Source organism: Mauremys reevesii, linkage group 21 (assembly GCF_016161935.1).
Source record: "Mauremys reevesii isolate NIE-2019 linkage group 21, ASM1616193v1, whole genome shotgun sequence".
Classification (NCBI taxonomy): Eukaryota; Metazoa; Chordata; order Testudines; family Geoemydidae; genus Mauremys; species Mauremys reevesii.
The window spans coordinates 22538162-22564730 of NC_052643.1; the positions used below are offsets into that span (position 1 = coordinate 22538162).

Below are 26569 nucleotides of genomic sequence, written 5' to 3' on the forward strand. Positions count from 1 at the left end.
CTTGGCCTATTAGGAAATGTATATTTATGTAAGTTTCCTAGCCACAAATCTAGCATTCTGGAGTGAAGTCACTAAAACATAGTCCAACAAACAAATGCTCTGGCCGTTGCTGTTCGTTGTGCCGCTGTTCACTCCATCCCCAATGGCCCTGCACCATTACCTTCTGCTGCCACCTGCCACTGTGACCTCTGCGAGTCAGTCTCTTGGGGTTCCACCAGGTCTCAGCGATTTCAGCTCTCAGTGGGGGAACCTCGCTGCTAGTGTAGGCTGGGCTGTCTCTTCCACAGAAATACTGTCCCACAGCAGTAGGGTGACCAGACAGCAAGTGTAAAAAATCAGGACAGGAGGTGGGGAGTAATAGGAGCCTATATAAGAAAAAGCCCCAAATATTGGGACTGTGCCTATCAAATCGGGACATCAGGTCACTCTGCACAGGAGGTCTAAGCACTTAGAACTGGTTATCAGTGATTTCAGCTCTCGTGGTCACTTAACAAACCGAAAGACTCTCTATGGAGTCTAATCAGGTCTCTCTCTAAACATGAGAGAGGGGCAGGTCAAATAGAGTAGGTGACTCTTAAGCAGAGCCCACACCACCAAGCAAAACATCTGTGCGCCTCCCTCTGTCTTCACTAGAATATGGCATCCAAACCTCCTGCTTCGGGGGTGCAGTTCAGTTGAGGGTGACCAGCGCTTAATTTGTAATGAAAGAGGTGCCGGGTTTTTACTTTTTACTTTCATAACTGATGTGACAAGCCCAGAGGTCCCAGGGCTCTGAACGGCCGAGCCTAGAGGTGCTGTACAAGCCCTAGTACAAATTACGCACTGACAGTCCCCCCTCATTCAGGCAGGATAAGCACAGTTCTGCTGCCCTTTACTCACACAGTAAGCAGGGGCGGCCTGCGGGAGGTCCTCCGAAGCCACGGGGCCAGTGGACCCTCTGCAGGCACGCCGCCGAGGGCAACCTGCCTGCCACCCTCACGGTGCCAGCAGAGCGCCCCCCGCGGCTTCCCGCCCCAAGCACGCGCTTGGCGTGCTGGGGCCTGGAGCCGCCCCTGACCCCAAGGATAACAACATTTCATGACCCCCACAATCAAAATGATTTGTAACCCAACACCAGCCAAAATTGATCACTTGGGCAGCATAGCTCTGCCTGCTGGATACCCAGGCAGAGCAGGTGTGTTCATGTAAATACAGTTTTGTCCTGAAGCCTTTCCACCCCCCCCCCCCCGCCGCTCATCACTAGCTGTCAGGGGAGAGTTCATTCAGACCTTGCTTACAAATCATAACAGGCCAATATTGCCGAAACAAGTGTGCAATTGTCATAAATAGCAGCGGTGTGAAGAAGCTAGTCCTTGTTCAGACTTTTCAAACCCATTGTGCTGGCTCGGTACTGTATCACGTACTGTGTGTGCTGTTATAATGCTTCAATTGCAATGCAAATAGCCCCTGGCGGGAGGGGTTGGGGAAATCCCGGGGGACCCAGTGCAGGAACAGGGCAGAGTAAGGGCCACGTGCAGACGCCGGCCCGCGCGGAGCCAGCCGGGCAGCCCAGCAGGGGGCAGCAGGGCGCGCGATGCTAATCAGGGCGGGGAGGAGCAGAGCCCGCGACGGTCTCCCCGGGGCTTTAAATAGCCGCCGGGGCTCCCGGCTCCCGCGTGCGCCGGGCGGAGGCTCCCTGCGGCGAGGCTGCGAGTTGGTGGGTTCCGCCGCGCGACCCCTGCAGGTAGGAGCCCGGCCCGCGGCAGCGGCTCCGGCCGGGCGGGAGGCGTTGGGTTCGTAGCCGAGACCCCCCCCCGGCGCTCCCCATCAGCTGTTCGCTCCGCCGGGGCCCCCTTTGGCCCTTCAGCCCGGGCTCCCGCAGCCGCGCCCCCGGGAGCAGAACTTCCGACGGGAGTTCTCCGGCCCGGCGGGCTTCGCCGCTCCGCCCAGGCGCGAAGCCCGAGTTTGCCCGGGGATCCGGCCGTGAGCCACTGGCTGGCGGGGCCGCATCTGTTCCCAGGCTGCTCCTCTCCCCCCCCCCCCTCGGACTGGGGGGTGCACGGGGGGGGCGCGGCGGAACCGCAGCAGGGCGGGGCGGGCTCTGCACTGGAACCGAGTCCGGGAGTTAGCAGCGGCGCCAGCCGTGTCTGGGGATCCCCCAGCGGTGCCCTCCGTGGCCGTGCTGGGGACTCTGGCAACTACAAACGAGTTGCTACTGACCTGATCTGGCGGGCGAGAGATGCCGGAGGCTTGTGGCTGTGAGCGGTGCCAGGTTGCCCTTGGAAGCCCTCTCCCAGAACTGGCCCTCCAGAGAGTTCAGGGGAAGTTTTGCGGGCGATTTCCAGCCTGTCTGGACACTGCTTTGATGCTGTTGGTCTCACCCCGGGGGGCTGGGCAGCCCCCCTTTGCATGGAGAAAAGGTGGGCAGAGAAGTTGGGCTGTTGACAGGGTGTGTGATTTGCAGTTAGTTCTGCTCCCACAGGAGGTTCTGGCTCAGCTGCTGGAATGTGGCTCCCAGATGGGTTCACATGCTAGCCAGTGGGTTTGCAAGGAGCTGGGTGGGCCTCAGGCCTGAAGTGGGCTCCCAAAATGTCAGGGCTGTCACCCCTGCCCTCCCATGACACGATCTAATAGATTGCAAAATAACACCTGCAGAATTGGGGCAAACGCTCCAAGAAAACCACCCCTGGGGGAGAGGCTGCAGGATGCAGAAGGGAACTACCAAGGCTGAGGATTGTGTGCTAATGCCCTGTACCAGCCTCTCACCAGTAACTGGTGCTCCTTATAGCTCTCTCTGTATCTGGGATGGGAGGCAGGTTGGTGACCCAGTCCCTACAGACTGATTGGAGGGAGTTTGGCTCTGGGGGATGACTGGGACTTATCTTCAGATGCTGGTTGGAAAGGTTCCCAGGGCCACCCAGAGGATTCAGGGGGTCTGGGGCAAAGCAATTTCAGGGGCCCCTTCCATAAAAACAAGTTGCAATACTGTAGAATACTGTATTCTCGTGGGGGGCCTCTGCGGTGCCTGGCGCAAATTGCCCTACTTGCCCCCCCCCCCCCCTCTGGGCAGCCCTGGGGAAAAATAAACCTTCTGCATCTCGGCACAAACCCAGTTTTGAGAACTTCTTCACAAGGTATCACTGGTTCTCAGCATCAGCTAGTGCTAAAAGGCACTAAAGCGCATTAAAAGGGTTGGACAAATATTTTCTGTCAAAACTTTTTCTGGATTGAAAACTAGGGGTTTTTAAAAAAGCAGAAAAAGAACCCACAGACAATGTCTGCTTTCCTTCCAATGTCTGTTTTTTTTAATTGAAAAGCTGAAATTAGTCTGCCAAAACCTGAACATGGTTTGGGGTTTCAGAAACGTGTGGCCAAATATTTGCTGCTTGCTGTGTTTTCTTGTTTAAAGAAACAATAAAAAAAATTCTGCTTTAAAAAAATCCAAAACTTTTGAACCACCTCAGCTTGTGACCAAACGCCTGAGCCCATCCAGGCAGAGATTTTTCCAGGTTTCTGATACTCTGCTGGCTTCCTTAACTCATAGCTGTCTCCTTATGTTCTAACCTAAATGAACCCAAAGTTATGAACAGCCATATTGGGTCAAACCAAAGGTCCATCCAGCCCAGTATCCTGTCGGCCGACAGTGGCCAATGCCAGGTGCCCCAGAGGAAGTGAACCTAACAGGCAATGATCAAGTGATCTCTCTCCTGCCATCCATCTCCATCCTCTGACAAACAGAGGCTAGGGACACCATTTCTTACTCATCCTGGCTAATAGCCATTAATGGACTTAACCTCCATGAGTTTATCTGTTTCCTAGAGACTGGCTCCATGGGGTCCCTCACAAACTGGAGACGGTTACTGTGGGTTTGTCTTATGTACATACTCCACAAACTCAGCATTTGAGCTTGTTCCAGAATCTGGGATGAGCCTATGTTGTGAAAACTGAAATGCTCTAAATAGCACATCCATGTGAATGGACACAATTTAATTTTAGCACCCTAACCCAGGGGTTCTCAAACTGGGGGTTGGGACCCCTTGGGGGGGGGGATCATGAGGTTATTACTAGGGGTCGCGAGCTGTCAGCCTCCTCCTCAAACCCCGCTTTGCCTCCAGCATTTATAATAGTGTTATAAATTGAAAACATTTTTTATATATTTAAGGGGGGGGTCGCACTCAGAGGTTTGCTATGTGAAAGGGGTCACCAGTATAAAAGTTGGAGAACCACTGAATTAACCCCTCTGAAGCTTCAGGGAATGCAGGGGAGGGGGGTCTCCCTTGGTAGGGTTGGGAAGGATATTGCTCTTATGTGATCCCTCCCCCAGTGGCTAATTTTAAATGAAGCTACCCTCCCCTGACATGAATCTCCCTGTGGCACTGAAATTAAATGTAGACTATAATTTGGCATTTGAGAAGTGACAGGGATGGGAACCCTAATGGAAAAACTAACAGCTCGGCTCTTATTCAGCAGTTTGAAGCTTGCAGGAGCTTTAGGGTAGGGAAGGCTGTGCCTCCTCAAACAGCCTGGCCCTGCCCCCTATCCAACCCCCACCCACTTCCTACCCCCCGACTGCCCACCCCCCTCAGAATCCCTGACCCATCCTGCTCCTTGTCCCCTCGCCATTCCCCAGAGACCCCACCCCCAACCACCACCCTGGGACCCCACTCCTGCTCCCTGTCCCCTGACTGCCCCGACACCTAGCCACACCCCCCCCCCCGAGTCCTGACAGATGCCCGGAATGCCCATGATCCAACCCCGTTCCCTGTCCCCTGACCGCCCCCCCCCAACCACTGCCCCCTCCCTGTGCCCTGACTGTCCCTGGGACTTCATGGCCCCTTACCCCCAGCTCTTCCCTCGCCTCAGCCCATCCAGGAGCTTCCCTGGACAGCTGCAGCGTGGCTCCGGCGGGGCCCCTGAGCCCTGCCCCGCTCAGAGCCGTGTGGTGAGGGGGTGGGGCTGTGAGCTCCACCCTGAGTGGAGGGAGCTGAGCTCAGCCTGGAGCTCACAGCCCCGCCCCCTCCCCACGCTGAGTGGGGAGGCGCTCGGGCCTTGCTGGAGCCACGCTGCAGCTGTCCTGGGAAGCTCCTGGATGCGCTGAGGCTCCAGAAGAGGGGCGGAAACGGGGTCGGGTCAGGCTGGGGCCGGGGAGGGAGCCTCAGCCATTCTCATGGGGGCCCCAGGGCCTGGGGCAAATTGCCCCACTTCCCCCCCCCCCCCCTTGGTGGCCCTGAAGGTTCCAGTCCAGCTGGAGCGCTGTGTGGATGAGGCCCAGGTAGGGGAGGTCTCTTGGAACCCCATTATGTCCAGGCCTATCAGGGCTCTGGGCACAGCAGGATATGGACTGAGGAAATGAGGCACTAAGGAGAGCATGGGCATTTCCTGCTTCTCCGTTAGTACTGCCCTTAGAATCCTGTGCCTTGTTCCTTGAGGCCAGGCTCCCGTTTCAGTCTGCAGCGCAGAGCAGTCCCAGGTCCAGCACCACGCAGTTTAGGGGACCTGTGGGTGAATGGGGGGATATACACTTTATGCAAGAGGTTCCCCTTCCTTGCTGTGCAGATGACTCATAGGCAATTCCCCTACTGAGATTCCCAGCCAAAGACCTCCCAGACAGTCATTCAAAGCCACAGCCTGATCCTAAGACAAGCAAAGCTGCTGCTGCCGCCAAGGGACAACCCCTCCCCTCCGAGCTAAAGCCTCCTGAATGATCCAGGGATCTCCCACAGCAACCAGCCCTGCTCCCAGCAGTCATGGCCATACGCCAGCTCTCGCTCTCCCACCACTTATGGCTGGCTCTTACCATCTGACTTTTGGCAGGTTTCTGTGCTGGCTGGTTAGTACCATGAGCTGCATGTTTGTCATGGGTTTGAAAGCTCTATGGAAAAGAGCACATTTTTTCCAAGGAACTTGCCACATTGCATGCTGAGTTCTGGGAAATCTCTCTCCCAAAGGGAGCTGCTGGCTTTGGGCAAGCTGGCACTTTAAGTGCCTAAATGGGAGCCTGAGCACTTTAAGGAAATCTGCCCCACGCGTGCTGGAGTCTGACCTGGCTCATGCCAGTGCAACTCCATTGTTGACAGTAGTTATCCTTGACTTGTGGCAGTGAGATCAAAATCAGGCCCTCTGGTTTGTTCCCTTGCATTGCACAGATTTCCCAGTTTGGCAGGATACATGCGGTGTGTTCTCATATTGCTTGTGTTGTGGTACTGTGCTAGGCTCTATATGAACATATAGGAAGAGAAGGTGCCTGCACCCAAGAACTTCCAGTACAAGTTGTTAATGTCTGCAGTGTTGTTCCCAGCACCCAACCAGGGAAGTGCAGGCCACATGCCTCACTGCACCCCTTTACCTAGAAAGGTGCTTGTGCTGTCAGGCCGTGGAGGTAGGAGGCCTCATTCTGATCTCACACTGACTTCAATGGACTGACTTCTGACTACAGCTTATCTCTAACTGTTCCCCCAGCTTGCTGGTCTTCAGAGGGCAGTGCACTATGCCCCCTGGCTGGGCTATTTCATCTGGTCTGGGCATGTGGGGGGCTTTCTGCACTGTCCTTTGTGGGCAGTTAATTTAATGTGAGGCTGCACTGAATCTGCATGAGGCACCAGATGCTGCAGACACATGCATTTAAAAAAAAATCAATGAATCGATTCAAATTAAATCTTGAGTGGAGGTGGGAGGAGCTTGTTTCTAAAAATGCCCTGACCTGACTTGACCCCTGCATATTTGTTTCTGAGACTCTGCCCCTCAGCCAGTCTAAGTGTAAGTTAGAACAACCAGGAGGCTGCAATGCCTCTCAGCACTGGGTCAGACAGGAGCTGATCCAAAGTGGGTCATGGGGATCCCTGCCCTCGTCATCAGTTCTGCAGCTGCATGCTCAGACTGTCTGTTGTATCCCACAACTGCTGCTGCAGGATCAGTCAGCAGTAGCTTCTCCATTCCAGTGCTGGCTGGGTCCCCATTCTGCCCAGCTTTGTTGGGGCAGCAGAGCCCCAACTGGCTTCTCACACCTCCCCAGCTCTGCCAATGCTCTTAGTTCCTGAGCTGCAGCCCTCCAGCTCCAATCCGAACCCCCATCTCTGTCCCAGCTTTGCTGAATCACCTTAGTCCTATGTGAAAATTCTCCAGGTGTGGCTGGCTTTTAGCATAATGTTACTTTCTCTTTGAAACCAGCCAGGAGGGGAAACCCTGTATGCCATGTCTTCCTTGCTTTCTGATGATGGGGATCTCCCACATTGTTGTTTGGGGCACCTGGACCATTGAGGAGGTGGTGGTGGTCTCCCAGTGTCCCTGAGCTGACAGCTGCTGCATGAGCCATGGGACTTTATCAGCCAGATGAGGAGAAGGTGGTGGAGCAACCTGCAGATCCTCATCCTGGGGTGGGGGATACCCCTGTCTGGTGGGTTGCATCCTGCTCCCTTCAGCCACACTGGGCCCATGTTTGTCCATTGATGAGGATGATGCTGCACAAAAACCTCCCCCAAAATCCACCCTTGCAACAAGTGGTGCAGAGGATACCCCGATCTGGGGGACACTGGGACTTCGAGAGGTGTTTTGCCTCCTGAAATCCCCCTGTGCAGCTGCCACTGGAAATGGGGGTATTCAGTTTTGCTGCATGCTGTTAAACAGTTACCGTGTTCTGAACCGGAGGTGGTTGTGTTTCACGAAGTGATCTACATCTAGCCAACCATATAGCTGTTACCTGTCCTCCTTTTGGGACCCTCTGGGATGAAAAGTACTGTACAAATGTGCAAAGAGAAGCAACAATCCAGAGGCCTCATTATAGAGGGAGGGAATGCAATTTTATCTCTTTAAGAAGAGACTGTTTTGTTTCCGTCCTTGCTATATCACCCATGTGGGCTGGAGCAGTTGCAATAATGTTTATAACTTGGTGTTTCTCCAGCAATCAGCAAAAAGCGGAAAACTGGCTAGGAAGGTGTCAACTTCCTGCTGTCCATGGTATCTCCAAACACCACTGGCATGATGTGCTCATGTCTTTGGAACATGTCAGCTTCAGGAAGCGCTGCGTTAACAAGCACATAGTTAAAGAATCCACACAGTAGTTAGGATCCAGTTTTCCAAACTGGGAGGGTGCTTTGGGTGCATACACTGCTTTAAACTGAATGGCAAATGCAGGCTCTTTCAGGGCCCTAAAGCCTGCATCATATGAAGTTTCATAGATACTAGGACTAGAAGGGACCTCAAGAGGTCATCGAGTCCAGTCCCCTGCCCCCAGTGATGTCTGAGATTAGACCACCTGGTAGTGCCTAGCTGATTGGTTGTTAGTGCTCCTGGAATAACACCTGATACCTGGATTGGGACAGGGAATCAGTGGACATTTTGGCCCTTGGAGCCCCTGCAGCTTTAGTGTTGCTCCAAAGGAAATAACATTTCTGGCAGAAGGCTATTTTTCAGTGCTGCTGTGGCACTTGTGGTGGAGACACTCTAGGTCACAGGAGAGAGCTCGCCTGTCTGCTTAACTCTTGCCTCTGTGAGAGGCGGTAGCTATGCTGGCAGGAGAAGCTCTCCTGCTGAGGTAGTGCTGTCTACACTGGCAGCTAAGTTCATGTAACTTATGTCACTAAAGGGGGTGGATTATTCACATCCTGAGTGTTGCAAGTGATACCAAAGTAACCGGTAGGGTAGCCAAGGTCTTAGTGAATCACCCCTGCTGGCAGTCAGAGGGGCAGGGGCATGGAAGCACAGCTCCTTGGTTTGATGGTGCTGGCTTCCCACTTCCAGGGGCTGCACCCCCAGTCTGTGAGGGAGGGGAAGGGAGGAAAGTTGCCCTGCTGCTGAGGCAAGAACAGGACAGACACTGCACAAACATGCTGTTTCCATCCCTGACACTGGCACTGCTTGGCAGTGAGGTCCCTCCCCCCCACCCCAACTCATGTAGCATTGCCCCTATTCCTGAGCATCAGGTACTGGGATCTCCTTTAGTAGCTAGTTACGTATGCTGATGTCTCTGCTATAGAGCACTCCTGTAGCATAGTTTCTTGACTAGATCTCTGCTCAAGCATTAGCAATGCAGTGAGTTCAGTGCAAGGTGAGCATCTGCGTTCAAGTCCGCTAGCTGCGGTGGTTAGACAAGAGGAGGAATGTGTCTGCAGTTGAGTGCGTTTGCTCTTGGGTAGGGTTACCAGATAGCAACTGTAGGGGGAAAGAAATGGGGTGGGGGTGAGGGTAATAGGTGTCTATATAAGAGAGTCCCCCAAAATGGGACTGTTCCTCTAAAAACTGGACATCTAGTCACCCTACTCTGGGGTGTAGGGTTTTGGCACTGCTCAGGATCTGCACCCTCTCACTGCTCTCTGTGCTGGGTTAGTCACTCTGGGGACGCATATTGGTCTCCATTCAGTTCCTAGGGGTGCCCACATTTCCTAGGGTCTCTACTCACCACTGCTGGGGCTGCACTCCAGGTTGGGAGAGGGGCACTGGAGACAGCACCACTTGTCCCTAGAGTCCCTCCAGGACACTGGCGTGGCAGTCAGAGATGCTTGTCTTGCCACTGCTGGGCTGCATGTGCTGTGGGGAGGGAGCTATTTAGCCTCCACTGTTAATCAGCTTCTCTTTGCCTGCCCTGGATGCTGTCCCCAGGCCAGGAACGACTGGGCAGCACTGACTAGGTTATTACTTGTTCTAGATCAGGGGTCGGCAACCTTTCAGAAGTGGGGCGCCGAGTCTTCATTCATTCACTCTGATTTAAGGTTTCGTGTGCCAGTGATATATTGTAATGTTTTTAGAAGGTCTCTTTCTCTAAGTCTATAATATAGAACTAAACTATTGTTGTATGTAAAGTAAATAAGGTTTTTAAAATGTTTAAGAAGCTTCATTTAAAATTAAATTAAAATGCAGAGCCCCCCGCTCTGGTGGCCAGGACCCGGGCAGTGTGAGTGCCACTGAAAATCCGCTCGCGTGCCGCCTTCGGCACACATGCCCTAGGCTGCCTACCCCTGTTCTAGAGAGGCAGCAGCTGTGGAGATGGCTCAGTGGAGCATGCTTGCGGTGTGACTGGACAAATGGGTCTCTGTGGATTGCAGGTTGGGGGAAAATGGGCCAAGGGAGGGTTTTGCAGGTGCTTCAGCAATCACAGGGTGTATCGCTGCAGATTCAACAGGAAACCCTTCAGCATTAGTAAGCAGCCTCTGGTGCAATCTCCCGAGCTGTTACACTGGGTCTGCACAACAACAGAAATGCTGGTACTTCCCCAAAGCCCTGGCCTTGGAGCAGTGCCTGGCCCAGCTTGGCTGCATGTGTCATCGAATAGGGAAGGATGAACAGGCGTGCCCCTTGCAACACCTGGTTGCGATGGCTTCCTTCCAGTGGAAGAGTGGGGTTATGCCTCAGTGCTAAGTTGACTTGAGCACACTGGGGTTTTGTAAGTAACTCTTCGTCCTGAGCTGTGGGGACAGCGACCGGGGTGAGGGTGATGGAATGGGAGTTGCTAGGACCATTGTGATGGCAGAGGGAGGAGCAGAGCTGAATTGTGCAGGAGCCCTGCTGATGGACACTTGGCTGGGATCTGACTACTCTGCCCCTGTGGCCCTGCACATATCATGGGTGGGTGTGTCCATATCCATACAGCCTGCACAGAGCTGGCTTGGCTAGCCCAGGGCTTTCTGTCCCACAACTCTTCCACGTTTCCATTCTCCCTCTGGCACAGGGTCAGAGCAGAGATTGCCCCCAAAGCAGGGCTGGTGCAAGGATGTTTCGCGCCCTAGTGAAACTTCCACCTTGCTCCCCACCCTCTGCCCTGCGGCACCTCCCCCCCCGCCCCAGCTCAGCTCTGCTCCGCACAAGGGCCACCGTAGCTCCCAAATAGGGGAGACACAAATCACCCTTTACCTGGGCAAGTGCAGGGCTCTGTGCCCCAACACAGGAGGAATCCCCCTGCCTAAGCACATGTCATGGAGTTTGCCAGAAGAGTGAGAGAGGGCAGGGGATGTTAGCGTTATTGTTGCCTTGCTCAGATCCATTTCCATTACAAGATCCATTTGTAAGTAATGTCTCTGAATCTCCCTGACACTTCAGGCCATTGCAACACAGTGGTAAGAGCTCTGGTGCCATCTGCACTAGGACTTGCAGCTGCAGGAGAATTTCAGAGAATCCTGCATGTGGGGGAAAAACCTGGGGATTGTCTCCATGGCCTAGCCCTTCACTTGGCATGTGTGTTGAAGCTGCTGCCAAAGCAGCTGGGGATTTGTGAGGGTCTCCTCTTTGATGGAAACTAACCTCGACAAGTGAAGGCTGGTGGTAGAATGTGACCCACACAGTTATTACAAGTGGCATTACTGCCTTCACCAGGCAGTAATGCCATGTAGGCTCAGGCTATAGAAGACCCATCTACCTCACTGTCACCTTTAAAGGTATAATGGTGGCTGACAGTTGCACTCCACGCTTTCACTTTCAATTGTTACAGTAATACCAGACACTGCTAGAACAGGAAGGGCTAGGAGAGAAAATGGTGTGGTGGTTTGTTTTTTAACATAAAGTATCTCTCACTTTTTCCCTTGCAGTTAGTCATGTCCTCTGGGGGCTTTGTCTAAACACACACAAACTGCATGATTCTGGTGTGGCTCTGCTGCACTGCTTTAACTATGCCAACATCCTGCAAACTTTGTGTTTAGACAGAGCCCTACAGAGGACACTGACTAACTGCAAGGGAAAGAGTGAAACTGACTGTACAAAAACCACACCTGCAATGACAGTCATATGGGTACAAACTCTGATTGCGGACCAGGCCTTGATTGGGTGGGATTTCACACCCCAGCAGGGGAGAGAATTCTGTGCTTAAAATGGGAAGGTGGGACTGGGAACCACAAACATTGAGAAGAGGTTCTGGGGCAGCAGTATTGCCCAAGCATTTAAAGATGGCAAGTCGTCTCATCTGCCCTCCACCCCCAAACGAGATTGTTTTAAAAATCATGAGGTGGTGGTGTGGGTGGGGGGAATCTTTTTATTGAGCTTCTGGTTTCTGAGCCATTAAGCTTGAAAACATGCCTCCCTTTCTTGGCCACCATGAAAACTAGAAACTTTAGAAAGTTGAGATTCTCACATCTGCTGCTTGGCATTAGTATCCTTACCCACAGGCCACCAAGAGTCTTGGGTTCAACTACCAGGGACCCCCTGAAGGTGGAAGGGGCAATTATAGGACCTTTAATTTTGGATGAAATTCTCTGGCCTGTCATGTAGGAGATCAGATTAGATGGGCAGGGCAGCGCATGCTTTAAAACCAGGTTTTAACCCACAGTCCCAGCTATGCAAGCAAGTGTGGGTTCAAAGAACATGCCTGAGGGTTTTATGTATGGCTGGTAAGGGGGTCTGGGCAAAAACACACAGTGGGTAGACCTACAGAGTATATATAACCATAACGGTCCCTTTATGAATCTGTCTACCTTACTAGCTAGAGGTCTCATTCCCCCCCTCCCCCTGCCGTCCTGCTCCTGTACACATTTGCCACATGAATGTAAATAGCAGCATAGCTGCAGTAGCGTACGTAGTGTTGTACTCGGCGTGGCTAACCCCTGCCTCTGCTGCCACTACCCATGTGATTGCAGCAGCCTTGCTATCTATACTCATGCTAACATGAATGTATGTACAGTCCTGAGAATCACATCCTTATCTCTTAGAGTACATGTAGCCTGTGACTCCAGGAGTGGAAATATTACAAAAATGCCCCAAATTGCAAGAGTTGGCAACAAGCGAACACTAGGGGCTACTTAAAACCAAAAGGCATTTCAAGTTGCTTCTACTTTCTCTGCTCAGAGCCCTGGGGCCACTTCTTCAGAAGAGTTCAGCACCCAATGTGCGGAGCCTTCTTGCAGGCCTGGCCCCAAGAGTCATGCTGGGGGCTGAATGTTTGGACATAGGCCCCAAGTTCCTTTGCGGGTTGGACTAGATGCCTCCTGAGTCCCTTCCAACCCTGATATTCTAGGATTCTTTGACAGTTTGGTTCCTGTTACATTGACTGTCAATACTGGCCATTGTCTTGCTGTTTGAAAACAATTGCAACTGATCTGGGTGAGATTCTCTGGCGGGAGGTCGGATTAGATGACCTCAGCTGGCCATGAATCCAACTGCATAAAGCATATGGAGGAGGGTTGTGTTTTGGGGGCAGGGATTGCATGGGCCCGTAGACTCCCTCCACCCTTTCCAGCTTTTGCCCATAAGTCTCCTCTTCCCATCCGCCTTGCAGGTGGTGACAGAGTATCAGACCAACACATTGAGGCGGTGACACTCACCGTGCATATCCTCACAATCCAATCTGAGCAAGTCTCTTACCCTCTTTGCCAATAGCCTGCCTCACCCTAATCCCATCCCCTCCAAAATGTCTGAGGAAGGTGCTGAGCTCAGTGTGACCGCTCAGTTCAGCAGCTGATCTTTCTCTCTGAGGGAAGTGTGTGTGTGGCCAGCTGTGAGGGCTTTCCTGGGATGTGAAGGATAGCCCCGAACAGGTCCCTGTTTTGAGGCATGCTTTCCATATACATCTGCATAGGAGCTCACTGTTCTCTGGAAATGAGAAGGATCTAGCAGGACTCCTGCTGTAGTGGAGACACTCCCATGAAGAATACCTGATGATTCCCAGAGCTTAATGCTAGCACAGAAGTTTGGAGTGTTGGGTGACTAGCACAGAGAAGATTCTGAGGTGGCAGAGGATAGCTTAGGCGGAGCTGAAAAGGAAGCCATTATCTAATTAGTAGTTTCAGTGGAAGTGTGTTCTCATCCAAGTGTCATGCATTAGACTTCCTCTTAGCTGACCTGTTAATATTACCTTTTTTGCATACAACCTCAGGTCAAATTCATTACACATCTCCCTGGTGTGGCACTCTGAGTGGAACCATCTTTTTGCATATCAGTTGTCCACGTCACTTCCTCACAAAGTTTGCTAGGCTGTTCTTTCCTGAAGTGGGAGTTTGCATCTCTCCTTGAGAGGCCACCTTAACGCACAGGAATTAAATTCATGACTACATACATGCATCAAATATGATAACTCCAGATAGCGATAGCACCAGCATGTCCAAAGATGGCCTAGTGATGGTGCCCTTCATGAAGGTGGAAACTCCCAGTTTTACAAGTGTGCACAAAAAACCCTGAACTTAATTCATAAACCTATAAATATCCTAGCCTTTCCTCTCCTGCACACCATTCCCTGCTGTCCCTTAGTCCTGAAGGCGCTGGATAAAGATCTGGAGTGCGCCAAGATGGACCAGGATACTGCAGTGAGTTGCTGAGCTTGTAGCTCTTCCCCTCAGGATCCCTAGAAGTATTCCGGGGGGGTGGGGGGAGTCTACACCAAAAACATAAACATTCTGCACACAATATTAAATTATGCAAATTTAATTTGTCAAAATAACACTACATAATCAGGCCAATTTCAATTATTTTGATTTATTTCAAAATACCTTTTAAGCAAGTATGTCTGTAACAGTTCAGACTCTCTCCTGCTGCGCAAGTTTGTGTTTACGAACCCCCTGTGACAACCCAGTTCCTGTTTCTTTGCCCTCTTCCTCTCCCAAAGGCTAGATGGGGAGGTCAGCAGAGGTGAAAGTGGGCTGGTACAGAGCACTGATCCTTAAAAAAAGGTGCAGCCATGTACCAGTAAATAAGCCAGTAGTGAATGCTCCACTTACACTCACCTCTTTGGGCTGCATAAAAAACAGTTTAAACTCAAAGCTAATAAAAGCTTGGAAAGGGAAAAACTCACTGTCACATTAGTTTCTCTCCTCCCTCCTCCTCCAGCCAGGCTGCCAAGGCGGCTAGGCTCCGCATTCCCCCGACCCCTCGCACTCAGCAGGGCTGCAGTGGCTCTCCTCTAGCTTGCAGCAGGGAGCAGGGGGACTGGGTGAGGGAGAAGCCTCCCCAGGATGCCTGCTGCCTGCATAGGAATAGTTTACATTTAGCTGTTCACTCCCTGGTTCAACCTGTGGGATTAGGGGCCATTTATGATATCCTTGTTAATTTCACTCACCCTTGTTGTGGGGGTGTGGGGGTGAGACCAAGGCACAGGCAGAATAGAATAGGCATTTGGCTGCACAGCTTAAATCCAGAGCTAATAAAAGCCAGTGGAAGGGGGAAAACTCTGTCACAGTTGTTGGGGCTGGAGGAGCAGGGAGGAGAGAAACCACTGAGTGAAATTAACAAGGATGCCAGAAATGGCCCCTAATCTCGCAGGTTGAACCAGGGAGTGAACAGGTGAGTTTAAACTGTTCCTATGCAGGCAGCAGGCATCCTGGGGAGGCTTCTCCTTCAGCCAGTCCCCCTGCTCCCTGCTGCAAGCTAGAGGGGAGCTGCTGCAGCCCCTGCTGAGTGCGGGGCTTGGGGGAAAACGGAGCCAGCCTGGCTGGAGGAGGAGGGAGGACAAGGAGAAAAATGTGACAGTGAGTTTTCACTTTTTCAGGCTTATTCCAATATGAAAGTTTTATTACAGACAGTACTGGTGGTAGTAGCTTTATTTTCTATATCCAAGTCATGCAATGGGAGGTATGAAGTATGTAGGAGAGCTGGGTTGCTTGCCTCTGGACTGTACCAGTAAGAAATGTACCTCACTTTCACCCTGGCCCTACCTCTTCTGCCTGAGGCCCCGCTCCTTGGGGGGCGGGGGGGAGGCAGCAGAGTGGGCCCCGTACTGCTAAGAGCTGTATTTTACTTTCATGCCTGGAGGTCAGACACCCACAACCTTCCTCTTCCTCCCCATCCCCTGGAGCCCAATTATGCCCCCCTCAGGAATACACCCAAACTCTCTCTCCTCAAAGCCCAGCTGCCGTGCCATCTAGTCCAGCTACCCCACTGACCCCCCGCTCCCTCCGGCTGTGGTGCTCCTCCCTCACCCAGGGATCCCGAGGAAGAAACAGACGGATACTCAGTCTGAGGCTTGAATGGAGTTTCCTGCACACTGCTGTTTCCTTCCCTTAGGTCATGTGGGGAACTGGAGCTGCCAGTAACTCTCTAGCTTCGTCACTGTCTTCTATTTGTGAACTGGGCTCTGCTGGGTCCAGTGGCCCCAGTAGCACTGCAGTCCATTTCTGGGGAGGAAAGGCAATTCTGCATGCACACCATTCATTTCTGCAAAACTGTGCAGTGGTGCAGAATTCCCCCAGGAGTACTAGAAGGGACAGACACCTTCTCCCCTGGCACATGTAGTGCAGCACAGCAGTGCATGACCCCCAGAAGTCTTGCACCCCACACCAAGTACTATGTGGACGCAGGACATCACAGCAACTTGTCGAGTCAAAGGTCTGAAGGGCCCATTATGAGGCTGTGGCCTGCCCTCCTGTGTAACACAGGCCAGAGACCTGCCCACAAGCTGCTGTTCTGTAGAGTTGCTACTGTCCCTTGTGACAGGCTAACATAAGGGAAGTACTCAGTGGACTGCTTATGTGAATTCTGGAGTGCAGACCCACCTGCAGTGAAACGAGAGAGGCATCCTCCTAAAGATGCACCCAGTTAGCAAACACACAATGAGCAGTGGTGAGCTGCAACCGGTTCGCACCCGTTTGCGAGAACCGGTTGTTAAATTTAGAAGCCCGTTTAGAACCGGTTGTTCCTGGAGGGACAACTAGTTCCAAAAGGGCTTTTAAATTTAACAAAAGCTCTAGCAGCTCCCTACCCTTCCCCTGGCCCCAGCTCACCTCACTCCGCCTCCGCCTCCTCTTCTGAAGCTCCTCCAGCTTCTCCTCCCCCTCCCCAGCTTCCCGCAAATCAGCTGTTCGTGCGGGAAGCCTGAGAAGACTTCCACCAGGTGAGCTTGAGCTGGGGGCGCCAGCGGGAGGAGGGCTCCTGCCCCCTGGGTCCAGCTGCGACCTCACCGGGCAGCACAGCTGGGCTCCTGCCCCGGCCCCTGGGTCTGGTGGGGCTCTGGTCCCAGCCCCAGCCCGGCCCTCACCTCCAGGCAGCACGGTAAGGGGGCAGGGAGCGGGTGTTGGAAGAGGGCAGGGGAGTTGGGGGATTGAAAGGCGGGCAAGGGTCCCGGGGGGGGGGCAGTCAGAAAGGAGCAGGGGTTGGATTAGGCGGTGGGGGGCAGTTAGGGGTAGGGATTCCAGGGACAGAGAGAAGGGGTGGTTGGATGGGGTGTAGGGGTCCTGGGGTGCCATCAGGAATGAGAGAAGGGGTTGGATGGGGTGGCAAGGGACAGGAGTCCCCTGGGGGGGACATGACCCCCTCATGGGGTGAGGAGGAGGGAACCTGTTAATATTTTGGCAGCTCATCACTGAATGAGAGTGCATTGGTGCATTCTGATAACCCTGGCACCCTTTGTCCCAGATGCTGTATACACTTCACAGTAAAGGTCCTCTCTATCTCATAGAACTGGAAGGAACCCTGAAAGGTCATTGAGTCCAACCCCCTGCCTTCACTAGCTGAACCAAGTACTGATTTTGCTCCAGATTCCTAAGTGGCCCCCTTAAGGATTGAACTCACAACCCTGGGTTTAGCAGGCCAGTGCTCAAACTATTGAGCTATCCCTCCCTGCCAAAGATATTCTAGTCTCAGGAATGCATTTTCCTTTAACATAACACTTTTTCTGTGTTTGGCCAGCACCCAGCCACTAGGGTCCTGGCACCCCCACAACACACCATAATAAGATAATCGCACCAACTGGAACATTAAAACAGAAAGGCCTGTGTATACAACCAAAGCCGCCTCATTCCACTCTGGCTTTGTGGTGTTCTTTCTATGGGGTTAGTTGCTGGAATTTGTTTTTCTGTTGTTACTGGAAGGTGGTATCTCTGCTTCCTGCTAGTAGAAATTTTGTTTCTTGCCATAGGAAGAACTGTGCTAATAAATGGCAGTTGGATGTTTGTCAATATGTAACAAACAGAAGCCTCAAATCACACTGGCATCAAGGGTGCATGGCACTAAATAGGACTAAGTCTGCAGTTTTGAGACCTTGCTTTCATGAGAACATTCTAAACCAGTATAAACAGATTTATTTAAACCAATGCAACCCTGTTGTGTGGCCTCTTACATTGGTTTCAGGGTGCCTTCTAGTGATTGCATTACTATGAAGTACTGCCTCTTAAACCAGTTTAAAGGGGTTGCACTGATGTCAATCAGGGCTGGTCTGCAAATTATGTTTTTGGGAACAAACTGTTGTGGAATAACTATTCTGAAATATTTGCATCCACTTCCCTCTGCATGCACACAGAGTGCTGACCCCCCCCCCCCCAATAAAGGCTTAGCATTCTGCTTGGGTGTGGTGTGGTGGTGTCCCACTGCTGGGCTCCGTGCCTTCTAGTACTTTTCCCATAGGGCATTGTGGGATATCTGCTGGGAGCCACTGGAATTCTGGGACTTAGGGTCAAGCTTGCAAATTCCCATGATTCCTCTGGCTTCTGAAGCGGGCAAGATTTTCACACTGGTGTCAGCCAGTGTGCACCACCAGTGTGAGACACTAATACACAGCAGCTGCTTGTGGACTGTCACTTTGGGGGCCAGCTGTTGTGCTAAGAGGAGGAAGATGAAGCAGAGCAGCTGTTTATGCATGATCTTTTCCTGGAATAGCTTCACTTCATGCAGTGCTGTTTCTGGGGTTGGAAAGCCAGTTGTGAGGCAGTCCTGGGATGATCAGCAGTGGTGGCAGAATTTAAAGATGACCAAGGCCACTTTCCTAGAAATCTGCATGGTACTCACCCTGGAGCTGCAGTAGCAGCAAGCCAGCATAGAGCTCCCCTCAGCATGGAGAAACATGGAGCCAGGGCTATCGGGAGGCTCACCAACCCTGCTTACTGCTGGTCAGTAGCTACCCAATATGGTGGTGGTAGATCAGCTGGTGCATGGAGGTGTGCACTGTGATAGTGCTAATGGCATTGGTCATAAAGTGTGGCACTGCGCAGGAGAGACCTGATGGATTTGCCCGCTTGGAGTTCTCCAATTGTATTGGGGTCACTGACCCCCACCCTGTCATGCTCTCCAGGGACATGAAGCACCTCACTACCACCTGCCCTGAGTGTGAGGAAGCCTTAGGGTCCCCTGACTCCACCAGCAACAGGCAACACATGCACCTCCTTGAGGCCTATGCGGGCCCTGCTGCTGTCTCCCTTCAGGTTAGAGATAGGCATGCTCTAACCCTAGCAGCCCCCAGCCCCTGTTCTACTGGACACTCTCAGCCATTGGCTACAAAGAAACAGCACACCCAGCTTAGCTGTTCCACCCCAGATCACCACTCCACATCACATGCAACAGTGTGAGGGTTACGGACCTTGAAGCAGGGCCCGGGAGTCCCCAGGCAGCACCCAGCAGCTCCCTTGAAGGACTAGCTTGCAAAGAGCTCCACTCACAAAGCTTCTGACTGGGGGACACATCCAGACCCATTGATCAGCTGGGAAGTTCCGCTTAAGCCAGAAAGAGGCACAGGAAGCTATCAAAGTGGGAATCCATGGCTGGCTGCTAATATGACCACGACTGAGCCCTGCCTGTTCCTGTCATCCTTATCCCAGACACCCATCTGTTCCAGGTCCTGCTTTCCTGCCTCATTCCAGGTGCCTGCTCTTACCTCCCAGCCCTGATGCTGACTCCAGCTCTGATCTTAGAGCTGGTGGGAGAGTCAGGAGCCCCCTCTGGTTCCAGGCACCTGACTCTAACCATTAGGTATGACTGCCCATGCCCCAGTCCCTACAAATTTATTTTAACAGTGACTCAAGTGATAGCACGTAGAAGTATTGGAAACAAATAGTCACAGGTAAAATCATAACATGCATTCTAGAGCCCTGACTTAATTAACAAGATACTTTCATGTCTAATAAAGTGTTGCTCACTAGCACGCTGCAGCCGGGCTGGCTTTGACCTCTCTTTGAAAAGGCACAACACGCTGTCCGCTTGTCTCCTCAGTGAAGGATCCAAGCGTGTCTCCTGGTACCCCGAGATATATCAGAACAGTTCTTTATCCTTAATCATCACCGGGGGAGGGATAGCCTGCTAAACCCAGGGTGGTGAGTTCAATCCTTGAGTGGGCCACTTAGGGATCTGGGGCAAAAATTGGTCCTGCTAGTGAAGGCAGGGGGCTGGACTCAATGACCTTTCAAGGTCCCTTCCAGTCCTAGGAAATTGGTATATCTCCAATTATTTTTTTGATTTATTTTTAGCAGGACATAGGCTGAAAAATCAGTAAGAGAGGAAAGCCAGAGGAAGAAACAATCCTCAATCTCTTGGATTCATATCTGGCTCAGTCTGCAAACAGCCCTACAGTGGGAGGCAGACAAGTCACAAATGACCAGACAGGGAGGTAAGTGTCAGTTGCCACCTATCCAAGGCCTGTCACCTGTCTCAATCCCAAATCCTTCAGAACAGAATTTTCAGTGCAGGTACTGTGACAGACCCAGGCCAGTGGGGTCCAGGAGCCTGGTAGAGGGCAAATCTACTGGTCACTGGGTGAGTAGTTTTCTGTTCCCTGAGTGACCAGAGCAGGGGCTGCACTAGAGTAATCAGCAAAGAATCCTGTGGCACCTTATAGACTAACAGACATTTTGCAGCATGAGCTTTCGTGGGTGAATCCCCACTTCTTCTGCTTGCATCTGGCGAAGTGGGTATTCACCCACGAAAGCTCATGCTGCAAAAGGTCTGTTAGTCTATAAGGTGCCACAGGATTCTTTGCTGCTTTTACAGATCCAGACTAACACGGCTACCCCTCTGATACTAGAGTAATCAGGAACCTGCTAGAACCAATTAAGGCAGGCAGGCTGATTAGAACACCTGCAGCCAATCAAGGCAGGCTAATCAGGGCACCTGGGTTAAAAAGGAGCTCACTTCAGTTTGTGGCACACATGCGAGGAGCTGGGAGCAAGAGCCGTAAGGAGCTGAGAGTGAGAGGCTGTGCTGCTGGAGGACTAAGGAGTACAAGCGTTATCAGACACCAGGAGGAAGGTCCTGTGGTGAGGATAAAGAAGGTGTTTGGAGGAGGCCATGGGGAAGTAGCCCAGGGAGTTGTAGCTGTTACAGGAGGCACTCCAGCCAGCTGCAATCCACAGGGCCTTGGGCTGGAACCCGGAGTAGAGGGCGGGCCTGGGTTCCCCCCACACCTCCCAACTCCTGATCAGATGCAGAAGGAGTTGACCCAGACTGTGGGTTCCACCAGAAGGGAAGATCTGAGGTGAGCAAATCTGCCAATAAGCGCAGGACCCACCAAGGTAGAGGAGGAGCTTTGTCACAGTACATAACTCCTTAAATATTATCTGTGATATTCTATGATTATCTGTGCCTATATTTTTGCAGTGGTTATGATGATCAGTGGGCTACTTGCTCTGGATAGAGACCTCACCTGTTGTCTTTGGTGAACTAATTTGCATACATCTGATCCAGGGAATCCTTGTAAACCCCTTTGCACCAGTTGGCACCAACAGGCTCCTGGGTCACAGACCCATGTGCCTGTCCTTTTGCTGACCCACACCAGGCCTCAGAGTTCATTAACTATTGCTTCAAGACCTGGCTGATCAACATGGAAGGTTCACCAAGATTAATATGGGGTGTTATGGCCCGGTCCATGGTACCCTGGTCTTTTGAAACTCTTGTCTGGGTGTGTATGGGGGTTTCTTTCTCTTTCCCTTCCCCTAATGGAAAAATGGGACTTTTTTCTCCCATGTATGGCCATAAGAACAGCCTTACTGAACAATGGTCTGCCCAGCCCAACTTCCTGTCATCTGACAATGGCCAATGCCAGGTGCTTCAGCGGGGATGAACAGGGCAATTTCAAGTGATCCATCCCCTGTTCAGTCCCAGCTTCTGGCAAACAGAAGCAAGGGACCCCCAAGCATGGGGTTGCATCCAGTAGTCCCTCTAATTTTTCCCACCCATGTGCAGAATGTGGTGAGGGTGGAGCTGGGGCAGAGGGGTTTGGAGTGTGGGAGGGGGCTCAGGGGTGGGGCAGAGTGTTGTGGTGCGGGGGGTGAGGGCTCCAGCTGGGGGGTGGTCTCTGGGATGGGGCCAGGGATGAGGGGGTTGGGGTGCAGGAAGGTGCTTGGTGCTACAGCAGGGAGAGAGGATTCCCCCAGCTCTCTCTCTCTCCCTACTGCAGCAGGACCTGGGCTGGGGGGAGGAGGTGCCTCTCCTTCCACAGCAGCTCTGGGGTTGGGGCTGCAGGATAGGCTCCGGGTGTGTTCTTTGAGTGCCTGTGTGGCACTAAATAGGCTGCTGCAGGGCCCTGTGGCCACACAGCTTACAGGGAACTGAAGTTGCATCCCTGACCATCTTGGCTAATAGCTATTGATGGATCTGTCCTTCATGAACTTATCTTACTCTTGTTTGAACCCAGTTATACTTGGCCGTCACAACATCCCATGCAACAAGTTCCACAGGTTGACTGTGTTCTTTGAAGAAGTGCTTCCTTTTGTGTGCTTCAAATCTGCTGCTGACTAATTTAATTGTGGTACCCCTGCTTCTTGTGTTATGGGAAGGAGTAAATAACACTTTCTCCACACCAGTGAAGTTTTTTATAGACCCCTGTCATATCCCTACTCTGTTGTCTCCTCTGTTCAGCTTGGAAAAATAATCTGCCTTTTTAATCTCTCCTCATATGTTCTATACCCCTAAGAATTTTTGGTGTCCTTTTCTATACCTTTTCCAGTTCTAATCTTTGTGTGTTGTTTGAGATGGGGTAACCAAATCTGCATGCAGTAGTCAAGGTGTGGGCATACCATGTGTTTAAATATATTGCAGTATATTTTCTGTTGTCTTATCTATTACTTTCCTAATAGTTCCCATCATTGTTAGCTTTTTTTGACTACCACTGCACATTGAACGGATGTTGTCTGAGAACTATCCACAATGACTCCAAGATCTTTAAGTGGTAACAGCTAACTTAGACCCCATGATGTGGTATGTATAGTAGAGATTGTTTCTATTGTGCATTACTCTGCACTAAGGAGCTGTCACTACCTGCCCTGCAACTCTAGGTGCCTTCAGTGCTCTGCTTCTGTGGCTCACCCCCCCTGACACCAGCAGCTCATATACCAGCATGCAGGTCCCCCCTGCTTCCACCAGCAATGGTTACATTTTGCAGAGTGACCCAACACCCTCCCAGTCCCAGATTTCCCCCAAACCATCTGTCTTGTGATCATCTGCCGAGGTTCCCAGAATTCTGAGTTACTGTTACCCTTCTCACTCTCTGCCAGTGAGAGCTTTGCTAATTGGAAGCTGTGTGACAACTCCCAGACATGCCAGCTTGTCTGTCTGGCCAGCCAACTCTGCAGCACTCTTCTAGTCCACACCTTGCCTTGGAGGCAACAAACCATGACCCTGAGCTCCCCAAATACATCTCCCCACAGCATCCACTCCCACAAGTCATTAAGTTCACTGCACCTTTAAAGAGACAGTAATACCAGCTTGTTAATGGAACTGGGGGTTGAAATAAGTGTTTGTCAATCACAACGCTAAACTGGCATAATTTAAATTGAAACACATTTATTAAACAAAATGTCATAGGTATATATGATACCAAAGATATAGGGTTAAACAAGCTGAAATTCATTTTTACTTTTGCAAGTTACAATCTTGGCTTAAGCAGGATTCTTACCTGTATTGAAGGATCCCTTTGCCTCAGATGTACAGGAGCTCTGGCCTTTTTATCTGGCCAGTAGAATCATAGACTATCAGGGTTGGAAGGGACCTCAGGAGGTATCTAGTCCAACCCCCTGCTCAAAGCAGGACCAACCCCAACTAAATCATCCCAGCCAGGGCTCTGTCAAACCGGGCCTTAAAAACCTCTAAGGAAGGAGATTCCACCACCTCCCTAGGGAACCCATTCCAGTGCTTCACCACCCTCCTAGTGAAATAGTTTTTCCTAATATCCAACCTAGACCTCCCCCACTGCAACTTGAGACCATTAATCCTTGTTACGCAGACCAAAAATGACTTTCTGCTTATATTTCCCAAAGTTCATTAACCTTCCTTGAAGAGGCAGGAAGGCTTCCGGCTGTTCTTCTGTTCCTGTTTACTTCCCATCCCCTTGCTGATTCATATGTAAATTTGACTTCTGTTGTTGGTCACACCTTGCGTAATTTCACTGGAGACAAGTAGATAGCTACCTTTCCTCCTGCCAGGAGGAAACCAGTTTCTCCTTTTGTTTGGTCACAGATTGTAAAGCATGATATTGGTGAATATCTGTGATTCCCCATATAGTATTGATGCAGACATTTCACAATTATCTTAATCACCAGTATCTCACAGGCTGTCATAAAAGACCTTGCTTGGTATATGTCTATCATGCAGGTTTCAGAGTGGTAGCTGTGTTAGTCTGTATCAGCAAAAACAATGAGGAGTCCTTGTGGCACTTTAGAGACTAAAAAAATTATTTGGGCACAAGCTTTCATGGGCTAGAACCCACTTCATCAGATGCATGGAGTGGAAAATACAGGAGCAGGTATAAATACATGAAAGGATGGGAGTTGCCTTACCAAGCATGCGGTCAGTCTAACAACGCAATTCAATTAACAGTAGGATACCAAGGAAGAAAAATAGCTTTTGTAGTTGAAATGGGCCACTTTCATTAACAGTTGACAAGAAGGTGTAACAGTAGGGGGAAATTAAGTTTAGGTTTTGTAATGACCCAACCACTCCCAGTCTTTATTTAGGTCTAAGTTCTAAAATAAATGAATATTAGTCTCTAAGGTGCCACAAGGACTCCTCATTGTTTCTATCATACAGTCATATTAGATTAAGCAATAAAATCATTTGACTCGGTGTTTAAAGGTCAGAGCCGCTGTCCCAATAAACCATTGCCGTGTAATCTCCAATAAAGGTCCTTTTCTCCTTCTGGGAAGAGGCACCATGTGGCCTGGTGAAGACTCTATGCAGGCTCCTTCTCAGCTGGTAGCGGTTGAGTTATTGCCATCTCCCCTTGTTAGCTTGATGGCTTTGTTTACCTGTTATGTAAATTCACCATTGCCACTGCCTGGTGGTCACGGAGGTCAAACAAGGAAATAGACATTCCTTTGTCTAAGGCAGACTGGGCTTATGCATTGCTTGGCAAACTCATCTTAAGAACATAATTTCAGCAGTTGTGTATTACCTGTTGTACATGTCCCATACATACATCATGCAATGATTATTAGGGCTATCGTGTTACCAGTTGGTATATGAAACCTTACACAACACCTTTTTGATACAGGTTATGACACCAGTGTGCAAGGTGTAGTGAGCACATCAGGCCTGCCGAGCTGCTGACACAGATTTGTGGAGTGCAAGTAGAGCTCTGTCATGTTTGATAGGAAACTTGGAGCTTTTATCAATTTTGCTGCCCATCCAGTAGTGCAAACAATAAAATCATTAACTGACCAAGGCTTGCAAGCTGTTAACCCCAGTACCACAAAATAAAAAGCTGCAAACTTGACCAGTGAAAGAAGGCAGAATGCTTGCCTAGAAGTGCTGCATGCCCATTTGTGCCGCACTGCTTGTAAGTGTGCATAGGTGCAGGTGTTTAGCTTGTTTTGTCCTTCCCTTGCAGTGTAGAATGAGGAGGAAAGAAGATTTGAGTTAGGTAAGAGCTGGGGTCCCAGTATCTGCTGTTTTCCCTGTCCTGCAGTGTAAAGTGGGGAGGGAAGTGCCTGTGGCTAGAATCTGGGAAGGGTAAAGCTGCTCCTGGTGCAGTGTTCATGGGCTGCAGGATATGGCTGGGATGTGGAGGTGGGTGGAACACTGCCTTAAGACTATATCTGCACTGCACACCACTGGTCTAGCTACATGCCACAGTGAAAAGCAAGCTGCATCCACACTGCAGTGTCAGGGAACGTCTTCAGCGGCACCCCGCTGCCAGCAACTTTCCCCACTGCCGGAGCTCTTCCCTGCTCCAGCACCAGGATGCTACACTACTAAAAATAGCAGTGTAGATGTGGAAAGTGCTGCTTGGGTGTGTACATAGCTGTAAGCATCTGGACTCACTCCTGCTGGTGACTTCTGGGAATTAGCTCGTTCCAGCTCCGGAGTGCCCTCTGCAGGCCAGTGATCCGCCTTACCTGTGGCCCCATGTCCCTCCCAGGACCCCAGTGCCCCGTTTACCTAGGCTGCTGCCCCCTGGCAGTAACCCCTCACAGCCTCAGGGTCTCCCCCTCCCAGGGGAACCTCCACCCACTATCCCCACTTCACCTCAGTGTTCAGCTGCTGCCAGTCCCCATCTAGCCCCCCGCTTACTGGGGTGGACTGCAGTGTAAGCCACTCATCATAGGGTTCGGACCTGCTGCCTCTGCCTACCCATGGGCTGCCCCCTGCAACCCAGTACCTAAAGGGCCTTACCAGGCCTTCAGCCTGGGGCTTTCCTAGGCCAGAGCTCCCTGGCTCCATAGGCCTTTCCCCAGCCCTGCTCCACTCTGGGTTCCCATCTTAGCACCTTGCAGCCAGGCCCTTCTCCCTCTACAGGCAAAGGGAAAGTGCTTGGGCCTCTGGCTCACAGCCTTTTATAGGGGCCAGCTGGGTCTGATTGGGGCATGGCCCCAGCTGAGCCTACTTTCCTCCAATCAGCCCAGGCTTCTTGCCCCAGCCTCTCCTGGGCTGTTTCAAGCCCTGCAGGGCAGGAGCGGGTGATCACTCCACTACAATAGCCCATGTAGGTTACATAGCCACAGGGTTCAGGTGTCTCTACTCTACTCAGCTGAGCAGTGCCTCCCCATCTGCA

General features: G+C 51.4%; 1 protein-coding gene across 6 annotated transcripts in view; it reads left to right on the forward strand.

Moving 5' to 3' along the window:
- Positions 1 to 1610: 1610 nt before the first annotated feature.
- The window catches only part of ALPL (alkaline phosphatase, biomineralization associated), a 95049-nt gene continuing 70090 nt past the window's right edge, over positions 1611 to 26569 (forward strand). For 2 of the 6 annotated variants that reach the window (XM_039508993.1, XM_039508998.1), the window contains exon 1: positions 1611 to 1723. The gene's annotated coding sequence lies outside the window, so the exon portion shown is untranslated. Of the gene's footprint in view, positions 1724 to 20054; positions 20195 to 20819; positions 20841 to 26443; positions 26501 to 26569 lie in introns of those variants that run through there. The other 4 variants (XM_039508994.1, XM_039508995.1, XM_039508996.1 and 1 more) reach the window with 4 other exon arrangements.